Below are 20,138 nucleotides of genomic sequence, written 5' to 3' on the forward strand. Positions count from 1 at the left end.
GAAGGGAGGGGAGGGGAGGGGAGAGGAGAGGACATATAATAAGAAAGTGGTTACTGATAAAGTTCTATATTGTGTCTCTTTCATATACATTTGAAAAGTCTTATTGTACAGTACAAAATTGGGCAGTTTAACATTTCATATATTTATCTCATCTCAAAGAAAATGGAAACTTCTCAAAGACCAGGAATGTTCTTAAAGTCTTTGTATTACTTACAAAATCTTTGGACCTTGCAGAGCCTTGGACAAAACAGGAGATGAATAAAGATATTTTGCTTAGATCCAATGTGATTTGATTTCAAGATTCATTTACTAGAGTAAGCTATAATTCTCTGGAATATAAAAATACTAAGTTAAGGTGAAAAAGTTTCATATTTGGTAGAATCTGGGATCTAAAACAGATTCCCATTTGGTTATCAGCAAAGCTCTGCCTCAGTGTAAATCCCAAGCAAATGCCTGAAATAATAGAGAATGAAAGAACAAAAATAGGGAAATAATGTACTGGGAATCCCATTTGCAGTGAAAATAACTCTTAGTAAGCAGAGGAAACAAGACTGGGAATGGGGTGCCACAGCTGCTGTGTACATTGACACATCAGCTGATGCAACTTATCCCTTATCTGTAGAGGTGCTCCAGAATTTAATTTGATACCAGTGTTTCCAAAACATTTCATTAATGAAATTATATGAATATTTCTGATTGTAGAATTTTCCTAAACTTTCTCTCAGGATCTGGCAATTAAAAAGGTGATACATAGGGGATGGGAAAGAAGAGAATCATCCAAGGAATTTTTGTCTTCATTAATGATTATGCTGCTGTGTGCATCCCAGATCCTGACATTTCAGGAAAAGCAATGAGTTTTCTTGCACCCTAAACATGGAACAGCATATGAGCAACACATCCTTAGTTGCTATGAGGATGTAAAGGCAGCATCTAATCTTATTTTATTATCCCAATATTAATGCTTAATTGTTGCCTTTCAGGGACATACTATTAAAATTTTGGCTTGAAAAAACTTGGCAGTTCAAATTAATTATTGGCATTCTTTTATATCTCTGTTGTTTGACTAAGAGACTAAATTTATATATGTTGGTTATGCTTTTATTTATGTTACTCAGAAAAAAATTATATAGTCTCCTGATGAATACCTCCTACTTGTGTCTCGTACTTATAGGACCATGTTAAATGTTCATAAAATATCATGATGAATTATTATAGACAAGATATAAGAATATAGATAAGATATAAGACATCTTATATAATATATCAAATGTAAGCTAAAAGAAAATGAAGATACTTCCAAAAAAGGTATTACTTTCTCAACACAAAAAGATCTCCATATCATATTTAACTTGAGTAACAGAAACACTAGTGGAATTTCAAAATATGAAATACAACAAAATAAATTTTGCTATTTTTAAATCTGTCAAATAAAAGATACGATTGTTTTTGTTCTGCCCTGAGATAGATAAAGACAAACCATGTCTCGTTTATCACCTGAATGGTCTGGCAATGAGTTGTTTCATTAAAATGAATTTTTGATCAAAGTGAAACCCTAAATAAAAGAACAGTTAAAATTTTGGCTTAAAATCTATTTGAACTATATTGGATGCTTTCTGGTCTTCTTAAAATATACTGAAAATAATTCGAAATTCTCTTCATTACTGAGAGATGATATTATAAATATCAATTGTAACCCTAAGATTATAAGCAATACACTAATAATTATTAAAAGTTAACAAAGAGATTTACATACAAGATCTCATCCTCACAATTACACTTTGGAGTGCCTGCTCTCATTATCCCTATTTTACAAATAAGGAAACCTAGGGTAAAGTGACTTGTCCACAGTACATGGCTTTATTCCTTACTAATGTCAAAGAGGCAATTAGGTGGTGCAGTGGATACAGCACTGGGGCTTAAATCAGGAAGATCTGGGTTCAAATCTGCATTATGACACTTAGTAGCTGTGTGACCCTTAAGTAAATTAACTTCTGCTTGCCTCAGTTTCCTCACTTGTAAAATATGGGTAATAATAGCAGCTGCTTTGCAGGCTTGTTATGAAAATTAAATAAAATAATATTTGTAAAATTCTTTGCATTTTGTGTCTGTCATATAGTAGTAGATATGCAAATGTTTATTTCCAACCCCCTGTCACAACAAGTCAGAGATTTAAAGGCAGAAGGGAATTTGGTGGTGATAAGCGTCCAAACTATTTTATCATTCAGAAGAGGAAACCGTTACATGGTTTACCCAAAGTCACAGAGCTAGAATATAGCAGAGATGGGACTTAACCCAAGTCCTGTGTGGTCAAATCTGAATTGCTTTCCACTATGCCATATGGGGCATTGAAAGACAGGGTCCTCTTATCAACTTGGAATGAGGTCAAAATAAAAATAAATCAAGTCTTCCTGAGAGTCAAGGAGCTCTCCTTTGAAGAAGTTCTAATAAGCTAAGAAGCTTTGTGTATACAAGCATTGGGACATCTATTTTAACTGCTTTTTAAGAATTTTTTGGAAACTACTAATAATTCTTGTTCATATACAAAATATCTGTAATTACTGGAAAAACAATATGATGCTGAATTTGTATAAAACATACTTTTGTTGTGGTGTTAGTGAGAAATTTGTGGACTATGTATAAAATATATATATATATATATATATGAAATACACTTGTTTTGACACTCTACAAAATAGGACAATGAGAACATAGCTTTAGAACTAGAAGACATCTCTAGTCTAATTCCATTTACAGATGAGAAACTGAAGCTCAGAGTGGCAGTTAAGCTATTTGTCCAAGGTCACATAGGCGATTGCAGAGGCAGTCTAACAAAAGTCAGAAATAGAATTGGAACCCAAGTACCCTGTAAAATAGAATCTGGGCTCTTTCAGTGGTATACATAGCCTTCAGGAGGATTCTTCCCCCTTCAAAAATGACTGGGAAATTATTGTAAAAACTAGACAACATTAATGCAACATGAAAAGAGAGGTATGAATGTCATGTAAGTGGATAAGTGATGTTTGAATAATGAGTGGAAATGAAATAACAAATTACATTTTATTAACTTCCTGTATAATTTAAATCAATGAATTTCAAGGTTATGACAAAATATATCCACCAATAACTGAGAATTTCCAAATTAATGCTGACATCTTTGGAGTCATTCTGATCTAGCATACTCAAGATAACTTTTAAAAACCACATACACGAAGATACCATATGGAATTTTAAAATTACTTGGCTAAAAATACAGAGTGTATTTCCCTTGATAGCCTGGAACATTTATCACTTCTATATTTATACTTAAAAAACACATTATTGAATCAGTGGTTAAGAAGAACGGGAAAAAGCTTATATGCTCTGTTGAATAAATACATATTTATACATTTGTTAAAACACATATTGCTTACCCAATGGACTGTAATGGCTCCATCAGAGCCATTATATATAAATATGTAATTAGCCACATCATAAAAATTCCTATGAAATTTCCCAGCAAAGCTGTTACTTCAAATATGTCATTGCCACTTTACAGGGTCTACTATCCCTGAGATAAAGCTTGCTATTTAGTTACAAGAGGTAGGAGGTGCACATGTGCCTAGGGATTGCTCAATAAGTATTTATTGATCTGGCTGCTATTGATAGTGCTTGTGAAACTTGGGTCTTTTCTCAGTGGTACGGCTATCATATTTATTTATTTGTTCATTTATTAGGTTTGTTAAATTGCACATTAAGTTCAAAAGCCTCATGAGTATAGGTGATTTAGCATATCTTATATCAGGCTAACCACCTTTTGAATCCCAAATAAATATTCATTGATAATATGAATAATGGTGATAATAATAATTTGAACAAAGTTAGAGTTCTCTCAATCTGCATTTTATCACTACCTGATGAACAGACTTGGAAAAATTATTTCCTTTTATTTCCTAACATTACACTCAAGAAAACCCTAGTATCTCACTACAATAAGGAACCCAGAAAGTCAGCAAATGAGTATAGTCAAAGGCACACCAGAGTGGCTTTGCAATAGACTTGACAATTCAATAAAATATTTTTTTTTTCCTTTTCTTCCTTCAACATTCAAGTCAAATAGTACCTCTTTGGGGCTTTCCTTGATCAGAACTGACCCCATGCCCTTTTTACCCACTTCCACCAAATTCTCTACCTGTTTTGATTATCCTCAGATTTTCCTATAATTCTTTATCTAGAATCTTTCTTGCATCTCTTTCATCCTTTAACTTATACTATGAATATCTATGCAGTATTTTACACATCTCCATCCTCCAATACGATCTGGAATCTTTCTTGCATCTCTTTCACTCCTAACTTATACCATGAATATCTATGCAGTATTTTATACATCTCCAACCTCTAGTAGGATTTGGAATCTTTCTTGCATCTCTTTCACTCCCTAACTCATACTATGAATATCTATGCAGTATTTTACACATCTCCAGCCTCTAGTAGATTTGGAATCTTACTTGCATCTCTTTCACTTCTAATTTATACCATGAATATCTATACAGTATTTTACACATCTCCAGCAGGATTTGGAACCTTTCTTGTACCTCTTTCACTCCCTAACTTATACTATGAATACCTATGTAGTATTTTACACATCTCCAACTTCCAGCAGGATCTGGAATCTTTCTTGCATCTCTTTCACTCCTAACTTATACCGTGAATATCTATGCAGTATTTTGCATGCCTCCTAGTCACCAGTAAGATGCCAACCTTTGGAGGGCACAATTTTAGTTCTGTATTCAATACCTAGCACAGTCACAAATTTAAATCTTAAAAAAAAAAAACAAATCAAATACCACTTCCAATACTATAATTTTCAGGGGAAAGAAAAAAAAAGAGACTTGCCTAGACTACCTATATCTTTAGGATGTGCCTAAAAAATCCATTCTGTCCTCAGAAGGGAAGACAGCATGTCATTTCAATGGTATCCATTGAAGAATCTTTAACTTTAAAGAGGCCATGCTTTCCCCGCTTGGATTGCAATGAATGTATCCACAATCTTTTCTAACCCTTGTTTAAAAAAAAAAAAACAACTTCAAATCTATTTTCAAGTCAATTTTCAATCCCATTTTTTAAAAAGTTGATTAAATTTTGAGATATAAATTTGTCAAGTCTAAATTTGAGATACAGAGCATCTGTGGCCTAAATTTAAAACCAGAATTCATTTCAATGACTGCTGATATTCCAAAGGAAACTTAACATGCAAGATTGCTGACATCATCCTAACTCTATGGTGCAAGCGTGTGCGATAGTACATTTCATACATTAAAGATGTAAATTATATTCTCCAAGCTGAATGCCAGGTGATTAATTCTCATAGCATAGTGATCAATTGGTGCAGATGCTCCACCTGTATTAATGTTTGTTTTTGTAAGCATTACTAGCAGGAGCACACCAATAACACAGGTGTCTGCCACAGAGCTGTGTAACATTCCTGATAGCCTGCAAACATTGAGAGCAGTAGTTAGGTTGTATGTAGTACTGCCAATTTTTTCAATTAGACCCATTATTGATTTGATGAAAAAGCAAATTAAACATACCATGGTGGTATGTAAATCGGTTAAGCGGAGCATAAGGTGCTGGTACTGAGCTTCAAAGAACACGCTATATGGTTTTCATCAGCTGTACCTCACAGGGGTCTCTGGCAATTGCTGATGCATATGGGGTTCCTTGGACTAGATATACGGGCTAGTCGAGCAATCACGTGGAGAGACCAGGTCTGCATTTTTAAGACCTATATCAGGAAGGATGATGGCGGGATAGTGTTTTGGAGAGGGGAAAATGTGCTGGAAACTTCCTAGCTTCGAAGGGAGATGGAGATGGAGAGGAGCGTTTGAAATGGGGCCAATCAGTGGGAAGAGTAATTTTAATAAGGGGATGATGTATTTCCATCTGCCAAGGTGTTTGGAATGTGGACCAAATACATAGTTAAGTGTGGGATTTAATCAACTGGTCCAAAGCTGACCACAGAAAACACCATGGACTACTTCTAGACCAAGGTGTTTTCTCAGTAACTGTGAGTAAGAAATCAGCCATCCATGCCTGGACCACTGAGTCAAACTTATCTCATAGGTCAAAGACTGAAAGGTAAGTCTGAGGATGAAGGAGAATTAATAAAGGAGAGGCTCATTTTGCCCAGATTGATCTCAGATCGTGTGGCACAGTATCAGGCTCAAAAATATGGATTTTAAAAAACATTCTGCAGTTGCTCTATTCCTGTTGTAGAATTTCTCTTTTTAGAACCTGCTCTCATTAGCAGGAATTCTGGGAGGTTTATATTTTTCAGGGTAAATAAAAGAAACGAATGGGTCAAAAATAATGAAGGGTTAACCACTGCTTTGGTTGGGGGAGTATCTGTGAAACTAGGACACCTAGTAATGGATCACAGATTTGAAGCCACCCGTAGGAATGGATTCCAACTCCACTTTACAGATAAGGAAGCTGAGGACCTGAAAGGAAGGAGTCCTTGATTTTTGTTTTTATTTATGGAAGGAGTACTTGAACAAGGTCACACAGCTTATATGAAGCAGAGCCAAGATTTAAACCCAATTTTTCTGACTATAGAACAAACACTCCTAACAAAAGGATATACAAATGAGTATTTTCTTTAGATATTCTGGCATGGAAATATATCCCAGAAAAGGGTACTATTGAAAAGGCTGTACATGTGGTAATGTGTATGTGGGCAAAGGAAGTAAAAGTGCAGAGGCCTGGAATGCAAAAGATATCTTCCTAAGTTAAAATGTGGCCTCAGACTCTTTCCAGCTGTGTGACCTTGAGCAATGCACTCAATCACTTTGCCTCAGTTTCCTTATTTGTAAAATGAGCTGGAGAAAGAAATAGTAAACTGCTCTAGTATCTTTGTCAAGAAAACCCTAAATCAAGTCATGAAGAGTTAGAATCAACTGAAATGACTGAACAATAATAAAAGGAAAGCAAAAGAAAAATTACTTTCTAGTCAGAACTGAGTTAGTAATAAATGTTAAAGAAAGAAGAATAGTTATATTGGTTCTAAGAACAAATTTCAAGAAATAATTGAAGGGAAAAAATTCAAGAAATAACCAGGAAAAATAGAATGCATCACATGAGGAAAAAACTGACAAGAAACTGAAGAAAATGTGTGCTTATATTTTGATTCTGATACTATAATTCTCCCTAATATTTGTAAATGCAAATGTAATGTAACACAAACTGTCAAATACAAAGGGAAATGAAATGTAGCATTTTGTACTATCTTTAAAAAATCTTCCTTTAGGGGACTTAACAAAACATCTCGGCTTTGTCACCCACCAAAATAAATAAATAAATAAATGAACTTCCATATGTAGGGAGGCACAAATGTTAGAAACCAAAAACGACTATTTTTCCACTCTCCTGTTAGAAAGACAAAAACCATTTCAGTGAAAAATATGGGAGTGGGACAAGTCCCCCAGATGAAGAGTTGTTGGAATTTCTGTTTTATTTGTGTAAGTCAAGAGATGGCATAGTCTGTTCTCTCAAAATATAGATGATGTAGGTTTGCTTGGACATGAGCTTCTTTTGGCAGTAGCAGAGGAAGTTCTCCTTACCCTCAAACTTTGATTGTTGGCATGGAGATGTTAGAAGTTTAAAAAAAAAAAAAAAAAAAAAAGCGATGTCCATTTGAAGCTTGTCTGTGAACTTTGCATGAACCGCTAGGAATAATGTAGTGTGATGACAAGCCAGTTATACCTTCCACTAAATTTGCTGTCTAGAATGAACTGAAATAGTGTTTGGTTTGTGTAATTACGTCCATCTATCTTTATATTCCAGCGGCATATCGCAAATTGAAAATACTAAAAATTGACTGTTGGTTCTGATATTTAATGATTGCCAAAGACAAGACGATGATTTATTGGTTACTTACCAATGTGACACATTTGCATCTTATTAGACGGAGATTACTATTCCTTAAAATGCGGACGAGGCCTGATCATGTCTGATGGATTGATTTGATTTGCAAATGTAATCAAACTAATAAGAGGGAAAAAATGAGCAATAATGCCTTGTTTTTCAACTGGCAATCACTCCCCTGCCAACAAGGCTGATATCCCTGACTAAGCAGCCTTTTACACAGTCTTCCTGTCGCCTCAAATAAACAAAGGGATGCTAAGAGCTTGATAAGAGGATAACAAGCAAAGTATGGATGCAACATGAAGCCTACACCACCTCTGAAGTGTATTGTTACAGCAGTGAACTGGTAAAAGTTACCAGGATTAGGTATCATATGAACTTTAGAATACCAAAAAAACAATGATAGCTATAATCTGCCTGACCCCAGGAGACATCATGAGAGTAACAGAAGAACAACTTGTTTTAAAAATGGAAATCCTGGTTTTTCCCTTGAATAAAGTTATTTTTAGATGCAAAAAATAACTATCTAGTTCACAGACATGTTGGATTTCTATAATAAACTAAATGATATGAAATCCAAACTACTAAAAAAAAACAATTAAATTGCTAAGTAGAGATACACAAGTAAATTCATTCAGAAATATTATTTTATTTAAAAATTACAATTTATGGAATAGACAGATAGAGGGTGGTGCACACCCAGCAAAAAGGAGGAAAAATCTGTTTAAAAATCTGGTTATAATAATTCTCTTTTTTAGAGGATTTCTAGAATAATTCTTTGCTATTAGTGAGAGAGGAAAAAAAATCACTTAATGGAATGAAAAAGAAAAAAAAAGACCAAAAAGTAGAGTTAAATAATATTAATAAATACAGTTTTACATTCACATAAGTTTCTTAAGGACAAAAACTTGAAAAAACCTATAATTATTATCTTGGTTTTAATCTGTTAAAAAAAGGCATTATCATGTACTTTCATATGGGCACTGCATATTACAAAGTGTCTGATGAAAAGCCAAGCTGGATTCAGAGCTAATTACCATATTCAACTATCTAAAAAATTTTCATAATTTGGGCTCTGCAGGCCAAAAAAATATTTGTTCATTCATACAAAAATATTTTCATGCGTGGCCAAACTCTAATTAAGTAATAGCAATTCAATTCTGACTACATAAAATTACATTGGGATTTTTGGATTTTAGTAAAGGTCTACTCCAAATGTTATAGCATTAAAAACTACACTTGATAATAGGTCACAAACATGGACAAGATGAAGAAATTCAATTTAATAAACATTTGTATCAGCATAGTGGAAAAAGAGCTGGATTTGAAGACAAAAGATTTGGTTATGACTCTCTTTGCTATCAGTTTATTTCCCCTGTGAGTAAGGGCAAGTCACTTAAGTTTCTCTAGACTGTAGTTCTCTAATCTGTAAATTGAAGGGAAAAGGGCAAAATGAGCTCTAAAGTCCCTCCCTCCCCTAAATTTAGGATCTAGTGAGGCTATATGGCACCATGGAAGGCATTGAGGAAAGCAAGATGAAAACATTTGTCCTTCAGGAACTTGAATTAAAAAAGTATATTTATGTACAATTCTTGGAAAAAAATAAAAAAGGAAACAATCATAGGAGAGGTAAAACAGCCTTGGCATGAGAGATTAAAGAAGCAGACCCATTTCTAGTTCAAGAGATGTTATGGGAGATAGCTGACTTAGGTTTGGAAGGAGGTAAAGGATTTCAGTAGACAGAGAGTGAGTACAAACGAAGACTGCTCTCCATGTCAAAGCATTAATGGAAAAGAGAGCAGAAGAAAAGTGAGTATTCAAGTTTAATGGGAGATTATGGAAAGTTTAGTGAAGTGCCACAAAAAATAGCTGGAAAAGAAAGTCAGAACCAGTTGATGGAGAGCCGTCTGTCTGGACAAAGAGATTGTATATGATAGACAATGAGGTACCATTTGTGTTTTTAAATCAGATCTAAAGTGTTCTATGAATGAAGTATTGATGGAGAGAAGAGTGGAGAGTAAAGGCTGAGAAACTAGTTAGGAGAACCAAGACCAAAGTGGACCAGGGGAGAAGTATTAAGAGTCTGAACTAGGGCTGGGGTAATTAAGGGAATAAAGAAGGAAATCAATGAAAGGCTATTGCAGAACTGGCAGCTGAGTGGATAAGGAGGATAAGGGAGAAGATCAAGGTCTTTGTAATTTGGGAAATGATAGTGTCATCAATCAAAATAGGTCAGTTAGAATGGGAAGGATTTGGAACATGACAATCTTATTTTATATACATCAAGTCTAAAGAGAAAGGATTTATTTTCTATACATGGTTAATGTGGAAGAAGAACACAGTTAAGACATTTTTAGCCTAGTCAACCTTCTATTCTTGGCTCCTAGTTCAAGTGAAACAATGCCAATCCCTCTTCTAAAAGACAATCTTTCAAAGCGTTGTAAATAATCAAGTCCCACTAATGTCCTTCGCCATACCCTTCCTGCTCTCCTCTAAACATTCTATGGCTTTAACTTTCCAAAATCCAATACTCCAAAATGAGCATTATGAGACAAATAAGGTCTGAGTAGGGAAGAGTACAGATGGACCTTCCTCTCCCTGATCCTGACTACTACAGCTCCTTGGACATAGACAAAGTCTGCTTTCATGGTTATCACATGAAACAATTAGTTATCATACGGTTACAACACACTGTTGAATCACACTAAATTTATAATCGACATTCATATCTTTATTTGCAGAAGTTTTTTCTAGCTATACCACTTCAATTCGCCTTCCTTTCATGCTTGTGAAGTGGATTATTTGATTCTCTATTTAAGATTTACATTTATATCTTAATATGGAATCTTACTAGCTGTGGCCTTTCAAGGCTTGGAAGTTTCAAGGGATTTTAAAACAATTCCAGTGGAATACAAGCTCTTCCAGATTCTGACAAGTCAGAAAAGCTTTGAGTAGAGGGCTATGGCTTCACTAAGTGCCTCTTAGTGGTTTCTCCCATTCCTTCCCCCCATGGCATCCAGAGTAATCTTCCCACAACACAATTCTGATCAGCTCAGTGTTCACTGCCCTGAACAAACACCTTCCATACTGAGCCCCTAGCTACTGAATAAATGAACAAAAGAAACAGTTTTTTCTTTTGATGAACTGAAGAATGGTTAACAGTACAGACACAAGGCAACTGTGCTAGAATGTGATGCAAGCCAATCAGACTAATAACAGCCTGATTTTATTTACAAAATGCTGACTGTATATATTTAAAAGGAGTATGTCTCACCATTAGCACCCAGATGCTCCTTTTCCCTCTCTTTCTCTTCAGCTGGTCACCATGTGCCCTGCTTCAAACGTGCTGACTGGATAAGGGAGCCCCGCACTTCAGGTAATTAATCCTTTCCTAATGTAGGTTAAACAGGTGTGAAGCCTACTTCATTCAGAGAGAAAGTAGCCGCCCTTTGGAGACACCCATGGAATTACAGTATTTAATTGGGCTCAGATGACTTCCAGAAACAAGCCCAGGCTGTGCTGCTGACCTAGTCATATAGGAATACAACGTTTTTCCTCAACATCTAACTGCATTTTATAATATCAGCAATCTGTATAAATTTGACTTCCTAACCAACATATGTTGATATTCACTTTTACAGGTGATGCGATAGGAATTTGACTTCAGAATTAAAATGGTGGAAGAGAAATTAATTTGCCTATTTCTTAAAAAAAAACCCCAACAACAATGGGACAGTTGGTCATATTGGGATGTAACTAAGAGATACTGGAGTTAGATACTCAAATGGAACCATTTACCAAACATCCATGCCTTCTCATCCTATTACCCTATGTAATCTATATTATTCTAGAGAGGGTTCACATCACTTGTTTGGGGCTTCCCTGTAGAACCCATGACAATAGAGCATGTAAACTGTCCACTGGTTATCTCTCACTTTCACTACATGAATAGCCTTTCCCCAATAATATATCTTTCTCAAAGAGTTCTCACACCCAATGCATTGGTTGAATGCCAATAATTCTGTGGAAAAGTAAATAGGGCAGTGGGAATGGAATCAGGAAGACAAGTTCAAATCCAATCTTCAACACTTACAAATTGTATGGCCCTGGAAAAGTCAACTAATCTCTGTTTCTCACAGTTTCTTCAAATATAACATGGGAGAATACTAGGACCTAATTCATAGGGTTATAGTGAGAAATCAAATCAGAAAATATTCTTAAAGCACATTATCAGCTCAGTGTCTTAACGCACAGTAGGTACTTAAATATTTTAAAAGAACAAACACCCAGATCATTTCTGGCATCAGTAAGTTAGGAAGGCTTATGAAGAAGGTCCCATTTAGATTAAACTTTAAAGGATCCTGAAGGGAAAAAATGGTTGAGGAATGGGATTTCAGGTAGAGGGAACAGTATGTAAAAATGTAGATAGGCAGATGTCTGTGTATCAATGAACAGTGTAATGTGGATGAAATACATATAGATGATGAAGGCAGCACAATGGAAAAGGAGACTGAACTTTTGGTCTAAACTCAATCACATAGAGGTCTAACTGCCATTAAAAAGAGTTTGGATTTTATTCATTGGGCAATGGTTTAAAATATCAATATTACTAAGGAATATGATTTTTATCCACTATTTTAAAAATTTTTCAAGTAAATTTCAATTTGCTTTAAAACTCACATCAACTCAGGGTTGTGTTTTTTTTTTTCTTAAGAAACAAAGGAATACAAGGAAGTCAAGTATAAATTCAAAGAAATATTTTAAAGCTTTTCTAGAGTATGATTAAAAAGAAAGTACTCTCTTAAAGAGCAATATCAGGGCTGTTTTTTGCCTTTTAGTAAAATCCATAGCTCTTTTTTTTCCCCTTGTAAAATAATCTTCTCTTCTAGAAAGAAATTTCAAACTATCGTGGCAACCATTGGAACTCCTAGATCTATATACTGCACAGCATAAACTGTTTAGGAAATGTAGTCGTTGGAGATGATTTCAGCAAGTTAAATGGTTATTTTATAGTATTCTCCTAATTAAGAGTCATTTAAGATGGTTGGAAATTGCTCTGAATTAGAGGAAAACAGCATGATTTTAAGAAAAAAATATGCCAATAAATTCCTGGAATGCCCTGGCATATCTGGTATAGTACTCCAAAAGCTGTCTGATTTGCAAAATACAACTACTTCTATAGTCTTGGGTCACTTTTGAGGTCAGTTAGTGCTGAAGCTTTCATATTAGATTTGTTGAAAATGAAGGAAAAAAAAAAAGGAAGAGGGCAATAAAAATAAGTTAAAAGGAGAGAGGTGGTGAGAATATATTTGGGCTTGCTCAGTTAAAGAGGTGACTTCTTATATTCTATAAGAAAATTGTAAGCAATCATCTACTCATCTACACAACGGTATACAGAATGACATGTTATAGCTGCCTATCACAAATGTTGTCACCCTGAAATGTGAGGTTCTCTTACAAATTATATAGCACATTAAGACTAGTTGATAATATTTTTAATATTAGATTTTATAAAAACTATATTGGATTTTGCTTGTGAATTTAAAATATCTAGATTGAAATATAGTTTTTTTCAGATATAGTAAGCACGAACCAACAAGTCATTTTCATATATAAAGAATAGCAGGAATGACAAGACCTATGATTTCACTGGTAGGGAGAACTTCCTAATAAGGAGATTGCCTCCATTAATGTTAGATAAGTGACTTCTCAAGAGACATAAATCCAATATATGACAGAAGTGGGCCTTGAACCCTGTCTGTCTAGTTCTGAAAATGTCTTTCCTGTATTTCTACACATTATACCATACTGGCTCTCTTAAGAAATAAAAATATATGCTCAAAATAAGGAACTGAAAAAGAAACTGATGATCCTCAACATTCTTTGATTGTCAAAGATCCATCTTAAAGCATACTTTCGAAATGGTAAATACTCAAAGAATTCTCTAAGTTCTTCCTCCATTCTCACAATATTTCAGCACATTAAACATAATGGTCAAACAGGTATCAAGGTAAGGAAATATACTTTCATATTTATACCTAGATTTTTCAACATTTTAACTCTTTTCTGCATCTTCCTTGAAGCATACGATGACAAGTATTACCTTCCTTCTCTTTGCTCAATTTTTTACCTACACTGCTTATTTACTTCCTGCATATGAAAACCATGGTTGTACACCTCAATTCCAAAGGACTGATTTATTCTTCAGCTCTTGATCTGACAAGAAGGTAGACAGAATGATTCACTAGTCAGATATATGCAAAAACTGTCTGAAAAATTTACTTCTTAAAAATTCTGTTGTCTGAGTTATAAAAAAAGTTGAGGTTCTAGTCAGGAAAACATAACTGGTCAAGCATTAACCACCTCCAATATTTTTTCTCTTAAATTCAATAGTATTTTCAGTTTGAAGATCCTATATTGTACAAGTTGACTTTTTTAAGTAATCAAAACTGTTTTATAAAGGAGGGGTATCTGTTATTTGTCATCTTAAGAACTATTTCCAAATACAATGCAATTGTTAGTAACAGAAGTTCTGAGCCTTACTATAGAAAACTTACCACCTCTATTACCAAAATAAATCATAAGGGCAAGTGATTTTTGAAGAAAACATCTCTCCCTTGTTTAAACAGAGTATTTTCAAATTACCCTATATTATATAGAAAAATGTTTCTCTGATGCTTGAAGTCTCCAGCTGCCACACAATTTATATCTCTTTCCTGTCCTCTTTGTTTTTCAGCCATTTTCCCTGAATGTCAAAGTCAATTTAGTGCATTTCACTTTGCTGAATAAATCAGAGGCGAAATCCTTGCTAAAAGTGAAAATTTGATTTGCTAAAAGGAGCTTAGGGCAACTATTAATCAATATATCCAGAGTGTCAACGCCAAGGCCATGATAGACACGCATTCATTTGGAGATTGGTTGAGGCAGATAAAGGGGGACGCAGGGGAGAAAGTGCAACCAGACCATGGGAGGGAGAGATTAGGGTTGAAGAGAGGGTCAATAAGGAGTGAAGAGGGAAAGGAAACACACTGTGATCTGTGAAGGTTGGCCTTAAATATCATAAAAGAGGTTGCCTCAATTCTTTTAAATATGGCAAAAAACATTTTGATTTGGTATTTAAATATACATGGATAAAACAAACTGGACTGATTTTCATAAAACACTTATCTCCCAAGGTATAATGGTCACAACTTATTAATTCATGAAATAGTTTACTAAAAGACACAATAGAAAATAGTTCCATTGTATAGAATAGTATGACCAAGGTGAAAGAAAAAAGAAAAAAGCTTTTTTGAATGAGATCTATATGAGATTTGTACATAGGTGGGAGAAAGGAAGAAAAGAACATAATTACCTTATTAGCAAAAGGTTGAGCTAAATCAAACATCTTAAGGACCAGAGTTCAAAAATTTGATTTGCTTTTCTAAAAAAAATTGCTACCTGCAAAGCATTTTGTAGAATTGGAGAACTATAAGAAAAATCCATAACAGTCCCTAACTTCAAGGAGTTTATGTTCTACCACATTGATTGAATATGGCTTAACAAAAAACTTGAAATGGCCTAATAATTAAATTTAGTGAATGAAGGTATAAAGTAGGGCATATAAATCTGATCTCTAATTCAAAACCAAGTCTAAAATTATAAAAGAAAATTATAAATATGGCTATTCAAAGGCTCTTTGCTAAGTATGTATATATATATATATATGTATATATATATATATATGTATGTATATATACTTTCCTTTTTAATCAAATATTTTTCAGATGCCTACTAAGTGCGAGGTCCTGTTTTGATTATTTGGTTTGATTCTAATGCAAAGAGAAACATGTTCGCCTACAGAATACAAATCCATACTCCCTCCCTATTACATACATACATGGGTAAACCCTTTGCATTCGATGTATACTGCTGAAAACATTGCAAGTGATTATTTCCACCACATTCTTTATGCTTTTTCTCCATGTCATTATCACACAGAGTGGTGCTACCAGAAGTTCATGATGAGGAAAGGGCATTTTAAAAAATGACAACTCTGCAGCAAATCATGTTCTTGTTCAGTTTTAGAATGTTAAACTGTACCCAGGAGAGCTGCTTTAGAAAGGAAACCTTAAATATTGTGCTCTACAAAGAGTGTGCTGAAGCAATAATGTTTCATAAAACATTAACATTAGCACTAAAATATTCAAAACATTCCTGGATTTGCTCCATCAGAACTTACACCCTGGTGTAGCACAAGTTTTTATCCATAGTTTTTAAACAGCTTTGTCATTTCTGGTAAAGTCTGAGCACTCCTGATGGGAAACTAACCAGACACTTTTAGAAAGAATCATGTAATTTATTGGTTTTGCCCAATTTTTTTTCACGCCAAGTGGACAAAATTGATTTTTGTAAATTCAGCCAATAGTTTTCACATGTGTACATTTCTTAAGAACTGTTTAGTCCAATGATGTAATTTAAAAACAAACCTGGATGCTTCTATACTCCACTAAGGAGAAAAAAAATAATGCAAAACCATTCCTTTCTCTCCAAACCCAACTATCAGAGATATAGTTACATTATAGGAACAGTGAATAAGTATTCCCATATAGCAATCAGACTTCAGCAGAATTCAACCCTTTACTGGACAATAGACTGTTTAATTCATCATATTCAAAAGAGACACATAACCCTGCAACTGTTGCAAAAATGGAAAGGAAAAATATTTCCCACATGAATTGTTTGTTCCTCCAATGCTTAATATTCTTTGTTTGGAACAGGATCCATTAATATATTTAAGCCATTTATATAGGTCAGCTAATATGGGTGATGTCTTTCCAAACAGCATCTGACTAAGCACCTTCAGCATTCTGCTAACGAAGTTATGGTACATAAGAATATTTTAATCTGGCACAAAGAACAATAATAGATCTGACTGCTGGGCCGATAATCTTCTTATCACACCCTGTGAAACCTAGCTCTAATATTTGACTGAGCCTCCATTACTAGGCAGCCCATTCTCAAAAGGCCAACAATGGAAAGAGAATGAAGTGCAATGTGCAAGTACCTCCATATCTACATAAAAGAGATTAGAGGCGACAGCGTTCCATTTTACAGCTCAATCATATTGTGTTAGCATGCGCTTATCCGAGCGCGGACGAAATTGAAAGAGAAATAAAAAAAAGAGTCAGGCAGATAGGAACCAGAAAAGCGAGGCATGAGCAATTTCCAAGGATATAAAAGGATGCTAATGGCGGGGCCCTGTCATTCTTAAGAAGGGCTATTAGGGCACCATCATCTGTTCTTGTGCCCTTATGCTCCTCTAACTAAAGTCAAGCATTTCCTAATGCCATTGTGATCTTTTTCTTCTTGAGATAAGGCATGGTCATGTTTCATAACAACACACTTTCCATTTATTTGATTTATTAACGCAAGTCAACTAATTCTATCGACTGATAAAAGTCATTCCTTCGAGTAGAGGCTTTTATTCAATTCTTTACTTTTTTTTTTAATTTGGCAAAATCAACTATGGAGGTTATGCCCAAGAGTTGAGAAGACCTCTCAAATTTACCTAAGGAGAGATGAGATTAATTTTCAAAGAGTCACCAATTATGAATCCAAGATAGGAGAAGTTAAAGAAAAGAGTTTGCAGTTTTCTGAAGATCTTTCATTTTATATCTCTGGAAATTATTTCTCTTTACACTGAGAAATCTTACGTGTAAATTAAACTATTTAGAGTTAAGTTTTGATTTAATAGTCAAATTCTGAATCCATTCTTGTCATACACCATTATTCCATTATTATAATATTTCTCTTTTTTTTATCAAGGTATGTGTATAAATGTATGTGTGTACATGTTACCTAAATATAAACAGACATAATATAATACTTCCACTTTTATATCCCTTTAATACTTTATTACTTTGAACATCCTCTAATGTGCTGCTGGTCTTGACCAATTTCTTGAACTGTGGCATGACATATGACCCTTGTTCAATTCAAGGAAGTCATCAAACTTCTAAAAAATTATGTTTTATGGCATTTCAGTAATAACTGTAGTATAATTTTAAAAAAGCTCTTAAATTAAGAGTCAATAAAGGAAAGTTCTAGTCCCTATTCTCACATTTATTAACTATATAATTTTGTGCAAATCATTTAATCTCTAGGGTCCTAAGTTCCTACGATTTTCAAAATCAGTCATTTGGATGATATTGTGTCTAAGACCCCATTCAGCTCTAAGAGTACATCTCAATTTAAAGAGATTTCCTGTGTTGTTACTTCAAAATTTTATGATCACTTTACTGGTAACTCAGGATATCCTGAAAATATAGCAAAATCAAAGCTAGAGATCATATATCTCAACTCTATCAATACCCTTACCCATTCTCAAGCTCAAAATTAGCAGCATTCGTTCATCGCTGATGGAATCTCTCCACCCAATCTCCATTCTTATCTGTCTCAAACCCTTTAGAGTAGAAGTGTCAAAAACACAAGCTGTTGGGAGTGGAGCCCCAATCAGATTAAAATGACATGGGGAAGTTTTAAAAATTTAAAAAAATTAGTAAGATAGCATAGATAATGTTAATTTGTGGTTTTCTAAGTCAATATGTGGCTTACAAGGGTTCATTTCTATTTGAATTTGACACTTCTGCTATGTTAAGAGTATAAACTTTCCACAAAGGTCCCTTTTATTTCTTCATCAAAAGATAAAAAAGAGAAAATTTTTCCCTTACTTTTTTACTTAACAGGAACAAACATTTCAGGATGGCTCCTAACAAATAGCTGATTTAATTTCAGTTCTACTAAATCATCTAACTTTTCAATGTTTACTCACTGGGATTGTCTTTTAGATCTTTTATTTATTTACAACAGTATCCGGCACATAGTAGTCTTTTTTTTTTAAATCTTTCATAATAATCAGATTAAATGTTATGTTCAAGGGTCACATAGCTAGGAAGCATTTGAGGCCAGATTTAAACCCAGATCCTACTAACTCCAGGCCAGCTCTGTGCACCGTGGTTCCTACTTGCCCCTACATAGTAGGCTTACTGACTACTGAAGAGTTGAGACTTTTTAGCAATATCATCATTACAGCCCACAGTCAAATGGTGCTTTTACCTTCTTCTGGCTTCAGTGTCAAGGATGTGGATTCTTGGTGCATTACTGTCATTTCCAAATGATTTTACATGTAGTCCTTAGCTGATTAGCCATAACTCACCATCTGATCGGTTTCTCTTTTTCCCTGGGATTCTCTCTGACTCTTAAAGATCCATTAAATTTCTCATTCTTTCTGATCTCAAAGCTACAAATATGCAATTTCAAAACAAATGCCTGAGCAGTTTTGAGGCTGAAATCTCATCCTGACTTTATAACTAATAATCCTGAAGTTGGTATCATCCGAAGAGCAAAGTCTCAAGCTCACCTATTTAACTAGTTTTGACTTAATTTGGGGTGCTTTATTAGCAAACAGTGTAAGACAAAGTAGCTGGTATAATACAGAGTGATGTTTAAATTAGTTTACAATTTGCTTGGGCTCATCTAGAACTGCACCGAACAAAGCCATTCAGAAATGTCAGCTGTGTTCCTAACCGCTGTAACAAATTGTTGCCTGAATGCTGCACACCTAATGACTTCAAATTAGCTTCACTGCGATATTGCCTGACAGTTCGTTACGACTGTTAGCAACATAGCTGGCGTATCATGACCAATAAATTGGTTTCAGTGTGGGCTGGGAAAGGGACTTCCATCAATTTGATTAAAGAAATTACTGTAGCATTCAAAGCATAAAGACAAACTAGTTTAAGGAGACAGAAATAAGTTAACTGTACCAGAAAAACATTGCTCATGATTCAAAAGCTTGTTTATAAACCATTTGTGGTACAAAGTTCAAGGGAAAAAAAAAAAAGATGGTTTTAGTTCAGCAGTGACTATCTCTGAAATTGTAGATATATGTTTTTCTGCAGAAGAAACAGGATACTTTTCATGTGAGAAAAACCGGGAAATTTAAAGCTTTTAAATCTCAAATTTCATCTGGAAAATTTTTTTAAATTTATGTAACTCTTTGCCATTTATAAGCATGCTTTAAAATATTTATTCCATAAATTGTAATACTTATAGAAAATAAAGATTCCATCACTAAACCATAAGCGTTTGTGAGTGAGAAACAGAGAGAGACAGACAGACAGACCGACAGACAGAGACAGAGACAGGGAGAGAGAGAGAGAGAGAGAGAGAGAGAGAGAGAGAGAGAGAGAGAGAGA

At 34.4% G+C, this 20,138-nt stretch overlaps 1 protein-coding gene across 7 annotated transcripts in view; it reads right to left on the reverse strand.

The window, feature by feature from the left end:
* ESRRG (estrogen related receptor gamma) overlaps positions 1-20,138 on the reverse strand; it is a 584,537-nt gene that overhangs the window by 35,673 nt on the left and 528,726 nt on the right. The gene's annotated exons all lie outside the window — the stretch shown is intronic.

Source organism: Gracilinanus agilis, chromosome 4, assembly GCF_016433145.1.
Source record: "Gracilinanus agilis isolate LMUSP501 chromosome 4, AgileGrace, whole genome shotgun sequence".
In the NCBI taxonomy this organism is placed as follows: domain Eukaryota; kingdom Metazoa; phylum Chordata; class Mammalia; order Didelphimorphia; family Didelphidae; genus Gracilinanus; species Gracilinanus agilis.